Raw genomic sequence first — 6,902 nt, 5'->3', positions numbered from 1 at the left:
GCAGGCACAGGAATATAATGCTTGTGAAGATACAAGGAAGAAGTGGTCAAGAAAACTAAGAGATGATAATGATCTGAAGGCAAGGGATGAAAAAATGTCCAGAAGGAACCACTAGGTGTTTAGCAATGTTTGCCCCAGTAGAAAGGTCAAATAAGATAAGCCCTCAAAAAGGGCAGTTCTGTAGAGAACTGGGAGTAGAAGCCAACTAACAGGGCCAGGGAACTGTGTCAAATTAGAAGTAACAATATTTTGTGGGGAAGGATTTTTGATATTTTAGTTTTGTTTTGAGACAGAGTCTCCTATACTTTAGGCTACCTGAATTTGCCCATATAGCCAGAGTTGGCCTTGAGCTGATCCTGTTACCTCTACTTCCAAAGTGCTGAGGTACAGGCATGCACACTGCTAACGCACACAATTTTTTTCTCCTTGGGAGGCACAGCTGAGTCACCTGGTGTTCCTTTTATAAAGATAGAACATGGGAGGAGAGGAGGGAGTGGGGCTTCGATAGGGGTGTAAAGTGAATGAATTAATTAATTAATGAAAAAAGAACAGATTGGAATGTGTTAAGCAGCTGAAGAAAATGGTTTCATAGACAGAGAAAATTGGAATATTTAAGTGAGCAAAGGCATAAGGCTTAAAATCGTAAAACCCTAGGACAATTATGTAACTTAAATTCACAATAAGGTAGAAATAGCTGATGCATGGTCTTTTCTTGCTGGACTCCCCAAGTCTTCAGGGTACTGACTCGAGGTGTACATAACTAAGCAGTCCTGGTCAACATTTGGTCCTGTCTATCACAGACCCCAACATTGCCTTAGCTCCACTCTGCCCGAAAAAAAAATGGGGCGGGGCATCTAATAAGTTGTCAGAATGGTGTGAAATCTCTTCCTGATACTGTTTTTTATTTGTTCCAGGAACAGGAATATTTCATGAATTTTCACCCCAAGTCTAGTTTATCACCCTAAATCTCTCAAAATTAAGGTCCAAAAAAAAATGGAGCGATAAGTCAGACAAGTGTTGTGCACTCCTTTAGTCCCAGCACTCAGGAGGCAGAGACAAATGGATCTCAGAGTTCAAGGGCAACTTGGCCTACACAGCAAATTTCAGGACAGCCAGGGCTACATAGAGAGAGACTCTGTATCAAAAAGAAAAAAAATCAGAGAGAAAAATCGTTAGTCTCCTGGCATGGGAAAAGATATTCAAAAGACATTTCTGCTATCAGACTACTGAAACAATAGACTCCAAAGAATTAAAATTTTTCCCAGGAAACCCATGCTGGCAGGCAGAAATGACTGGTAGCAGCCAGTGGAAGAACTTACATGATCTTTCTTCTTGTTATTTTTTTTTTCTTTTTGAGGGATTTTGTTGTTTGAGGAGAGATCTTACTATGTAGCCCAGGCCAGCCTCAAACTCATGATTCTCCTACTCCAGCCTTCCAAGTACTGGGATAAGAAGCTTGTACCATCATGTCTGGCTAGCATGGTCTTTTTTTTTAAGAGAAGAAATTTATGGGGTTAAAAAGGGAAGAGTAAAGGGCACTAAACTAATTAAACCTTTTGTTGTAATAAATAAGATGATGACAGCTGTTAGCAGCTGGGTCCCATATATACACAAAGGCACACAGACATATATACCTTGTTTTTTTGTTGTTTTCTTGAGAGGCTGAGTTACCAAGGGAAATGGGCAAAGAGAAATCACCTTTTAAAATCTCTGAATTCCAAGGCATTTCACTCACGTGCCATCCTGCCTACAGGCAGTCTTATATCTTAAACAGATACCAATCCATCTTCCTGTCCCCAGACTTTTCTTCTTCAAGAAGATTTCCAAATCTCCTTTTTGGTGTTATGCAATCATGATGACAGGAATGTCTTTCTTTTCTCCATTCAGATTGTCTGAAGAAAATGGCTGGTAAAAAAAAAATCTTCGGGACTTAGGGCGCTTGTGTTCTCAGGAGCAAGGTATTGAAACTACAGAAAGAGGTACTGGGTCTTTGTATAAAAAAAGAGTTAATGGAAGGATGAAACAAAACGAAATGCACTTATATGCATGGTCTGTACAGAATCTGGGTTTGGAGAGTAGCAACCTTTCCAAGGATCCCCCTCTCTTTACACAGTCTCCCATCCAGCTTGTTACGTTTAGTGATGGTCCTCTTTCTTAAATTCATTTAACCCTAATCTCACCTGCTACCTCCCTGGGGAGAGTCTCTAGTTTCAACTAAATCCCTTCTGAAAGTCGTCAGTTCCGTCTCTATGTTGACAAAATGCTTTAAAAATGTTCCACAGGTCTACTTAAGTTGTCCATTGTATTTACTTTACCGGAGAATCTCTGGGTCACCTAAAGATAAGGACAGTCTGAAAAACAGCCTTGTGACCAAAGTGCGTGAATAAACTGTGCATGTTTATGAGAGTTGCTAAAGACCTAAGACTTTAGTGACAAGAGTATGGCTTCCAGATTCCACAGAAGTGTCTGTTAATTATATAATTATTTATCAAGGGACAAGAAAGTAATGTCACAACTGGCCAGCAGTCTCCAAATATATAGCAGGCATTATTGTAGGCACTTTCTGTATTTTTAACTCAGTTAATTCTCAAAATAATTTTCTAATATAGGTACTGTTTTTATATCTGCAGATAGCAATAAGACACACATTGAAAAATGTGCTCCAAATTATCTAGTTAAGAAGTAGAAAAGCGCCAGCCAGTGGTGGTGCATGCCTTTAATCCCAGCACTTGGGAGGCAGATGCAGGAGGATTTCTGAGTTTGAGGCCAGCCTGGTCTACAGAGTGAGTTCCAGGACAGCAAGGGCTACACAGAGAAACCCTGTCTCGAAAAACCAAATAAATAAATAAATAAATAAATAAATAAATAAATAAGAAGTAGAAAAGCCAGGATTTGAACCTGAATTATTTGAATTTTGAGTCCAGATTTTGAACATGGCTGTCAGAAATGATTGCCTAAAGGCAAAAAGAGGAAAAAAAGATGGGGGTGGGAGTGGGGGTGGGAGTAGGAACCAAAACAATGTGCTTGCTTGCAATTGGAAGGGTAGCATGCCACTAAGAACTCTTTAGTAACATGCTGAGAGAAACTGCCTTCCTCTGTGCCTTCTAGACCTTTTGCCTAAGATGGAGTGCAAACTGCCTCTTCCTGCCTGGATACTGTTCTGTTTGGTCTTTAGCCTGAATCTTGTGTTGAGTTTTGTCTTAATAACTCTGAGAGCTTCAAGCTTATTTAACTTCTGCCCATCCTTCAAAGCCCGGTACAGTTTCTGTGCCTCCATAAAAGCTTCTGTATCATCCAACTGTTCTATTCTTTAAAATGTTTTATATGTATTGTGGGTTATGTTCGTTTGTCTCTGACTCACATTCTTAGTCTTGTATGCATATATGTATCATCCTACCAACCATACTGTAAACTCCTTAAGAAAAAGGGACTTAGATTTCTATTTCTTTTACATCTTATAGCCTCCACAATTCCTAGTCTGGTGTACAGCAAATAATAGGTACTCCGTCAATATTTGTCAGTTGACTGACTGGCTGAAAAGGTCAGAGACTACATCTAATCTTGGTGAACCTCCACATCATTTAGTGGAGAACTATGAACTCAGTGTGTACTCAATAAACAACAATATTGCAAAATCATTCAAAAAGGCTTTATGGAGTCTCTACAATGTGCAGAGGATAATGCTGTAGGGCCAGAATGAAATCCAGGGCAGCTTCTAATTCAGAAGAGGTTAGCTCAATTCTGGGCTCCTGAAGTCTTTCTCCTCTCTCCTTTATCTGAATTCCTGCTGTATTTGAAATCAAGAGCAGTTACCCCTTCATTGTTTTGTCTCCCTAGATTTAGTTGTGAACACCACAAAGGAAATGGATGACAGTATGCGAAAAATGTGTTAGAAGCACAGTATAAGAAGGGGAAGACACCTTAGAGTCATCCTATAGGGAAATTTCCTACTCAGAGCCACAGCCCTGATGCAGCTTTTAACTCCCTTTCACTATTCAGAATTAAGTGAAATAAGAAACATAGAAAGAAGCCAGACAATGGTGGCTGGGAGGCAGAAGCAGGCAGATCTCTGAGTTCGAGGCCAGCCTGATCCACAGAGTGAGTTCCAGGACAGCCAGGGCTACACAGAGAAAGCCTGTCTTGAAAAAAAAAAAAAAAGAAAAGAAAAATAAAGAAAACCAACAAGAAGAGCAGGTTTCGAGGGCAAAAATAAGTTGGATTTTGACTGCACATAGCTTAATATAATTGCTAGAGAGCCAGGCAGAGACAAACAGCTAACATGCAAGTTTCAACCTGAGGGGAGAGGTCAGGCCTGAAGATAAGCATTTGGGAGTTTTGGACATAGACAAAGCAGTTAAAATCCTAAGATTAAGTCAGGCAAGGATGGTTGGGGGTGTAGCTCAGTGGCAGAGCACTTGCCTAGCATGTTGAGTAAAAACCACCACCAACAAAAAAGACTGTCAAGGACAAGGGAAGACTAGAGCTAAGACTAGTCTAAGGGCCCTCCATTTGAAAAACAAAGTCTGGGGTGGGGGTAGGGTAGGATTCAGACACTACAGTCAAGGAAAGGACACTACAGGGAGGACGGAGCAGGAAAGACAGCAAGACTAACAAAACCTGGGGCTGGAGAGATGGCTCAGTGCTTAAGAAGAGCACTGACTCCTCTTTCCAGAGGTCCTGAGATCAATTCCCAGCAAACATATGGTGGCTCACAACTATCTGTAATGGGATCTGACACCTTCTCCTGGTGTGTGTCTAAAGACAGCTACAGTGTACTCACACACACATAAAATAAATACATCTTAAAAAAAAAAGACTAACAAAACCTTAGTTGATCTGGTCACTAAGAAACCAAACCTCTGGTACTCTTTTGTGGGGCTTAACAGCATTGAACCTTGAAACTCCTACATGCTAGACGAGCACTCTACTGTTGAGTCAGCCATTGCCACCAAATCCAGACCTCTGATGGCCTTGCAGCATTCGCAGTGAAGGTCTGACTTTGCTTATTCTTGTCATCCCTAAGTCCTCCTACAGTTCCCGCTCTGTACACACAAGTTGAATAAATGAATGAGCAGATGGGTACGCTGCAAGTTCTATGACAAACAGAAGCTTGGACTCTTGAGGCCCCAACAAGCTAAGCTCAGCCACTAGTCCTCAGGGTGCCTCATAAAAAGAGAAACAGTAGTGAAAAGCAAAGAAGTGAGATTTCTTCCTTGTGGCCACACTGTAAGAGAAACAAAGTAGGGTGATGCTAGTGAGCACCCCTCCCCACCCCAAGGTCACCTTCTGGGGTCCTGGTGTGAGATTCAGAATTTAAAAGGAGGCAAGAGGTGTGTGTAACTAAACAGTCCTGTTATGGTATGGTCCTGTTCCTCATTGACCCATCATTGTCTAGGCTCCAGCCTGAGCCTGCCCTACAAAGTGGTCTGACAAGTTGTCAGACCTGTGTGAAATCACTTCCTGGGAGGCAAGTTCCTCCTCCAGCTAACACCAGGGCTGTGTAGCCTACCTTCTCAGCTTAGGATTCTGGAGAAATCTTAATTCCCTAAAGCCCATTGTTTAAATGCTCTAATGGTCAGAGAGAGACACAGTATGTTCTCTCCTGCCAGGCCAGTTAAAATGGGTAGAGGGGGAATACTAGGCCAGTTGACCATTCTTCCCCCACCCACCAAAATAAATAAATAAATAAATAAGAAGAAAACACAGATAATTGTTAAGATGAAAAACAGAACACTTGACGGCTGTTAGTTATTTCTTCCTGAAAATGTGGAGTACAACTGTGAAAATTCTGACTAGAGAACACATACCAAATGTTAACACCAAAAGACAGAGAGGGAGACACAGAGAGACAGACAGACTACCCGGAGGCTCTTAAGAATGAGGAAAAACAGGCAGATTTCCTGAGGGCAGTGACAAGCAGAAATGAGAGACGGCAAGGGGTGAGGTTTTTATGGCCTTTGCCTTAGGGCAGGCTGCAATCCAAGGTAGAGCTAGCCAGACTCCTGAAGAAACCTTTTCCTGCATGAAGAACCAAAAAGAAAGGAGCCTAGGACAAACAGAAGCTTTGGAGAATGAGGGAATGTCTTATAAAGGAAAGAGAGTCTAAATTATCTGGGTACATTTTTCTCAAGATGTATTCTGAACTGTGAGACACATGGAGCCAACTCCAAGTATGTTTCAGCTAACACCAAAAGAACTGAGCTGATCTGACCTGTCACACAGACCGACAAGGAAGAGTGTGCTGTGAGTCTTACCACGTTGAAAGCCTGCTGGAATAAAGGCATTACACTCTTCAGAGAAAGGGCTCTGTAAAACAGCATTCAAGATGCCCCAAGAAGGCCTGCCGTTGGTGGCACACGCCTTTAATCCCATTACTTGGGAGGCAGAGGCAGGCGGATTTCTGAGTTTGAGAGTTTGAGGCTAGCCTGGTCTACAGAGTGAGTTCCAGGACAGCCAGGGCTACTCAGAGAAACCCTGTCTCAAAAAAAAAAAAAAGATGCCCCAAGAAGATATTTCAATATTGTTCAAAAGGTACTGAAGAAAATGAGACCCAGTCTCAAGAGAAAAACGTAACTAAGGGAGGCCAGTCTTGAGATGAGGATACAGGGAGAGAGAAATCCATTGCTATTAAGGGTTTGTTTTGTTTTGTTTAAGAAAAAGAAATCTCAAGAGAGAAATAGAAAACATGAGACTGAACTAAATAGAAATTCTAGAGCTTGGCAGTGGTGGTGCATGCCTTTAATCCCAGCACTTGGGAGGCAGAGGCAGGCGAATTTCTGAGTTAGAGGCCAGCCTGGTCTACAGAGTGAGTTCCAGGACAGCCAGGGCTACACAGAGAAACCCTGTCTCGAAAAAAGAGAGAGAGAGAGAGAGAGAGAGAGAGAGAGAGAGAGAGAGAGAGA

The sequence above is a fragment of the Grammomys surdaster genome, unplaced genomic scaffold, assembly GCF_004785775.1.
Source record: "Grammomys surdaster isolate TR1022 unplaced genomic scaffold, NIH_TR_1.0 197, whole genome shotgun sequence".
In the NCBI taxonomy this organism is placed as follows: Eukaryota; Metazoa; Chordata; class Mammalia; order Rodentia; family Muridae; genus Grammomys; species Grammomys surdaster.
This window is presented reverse-complemented; position numbering follows the sequence as displayed.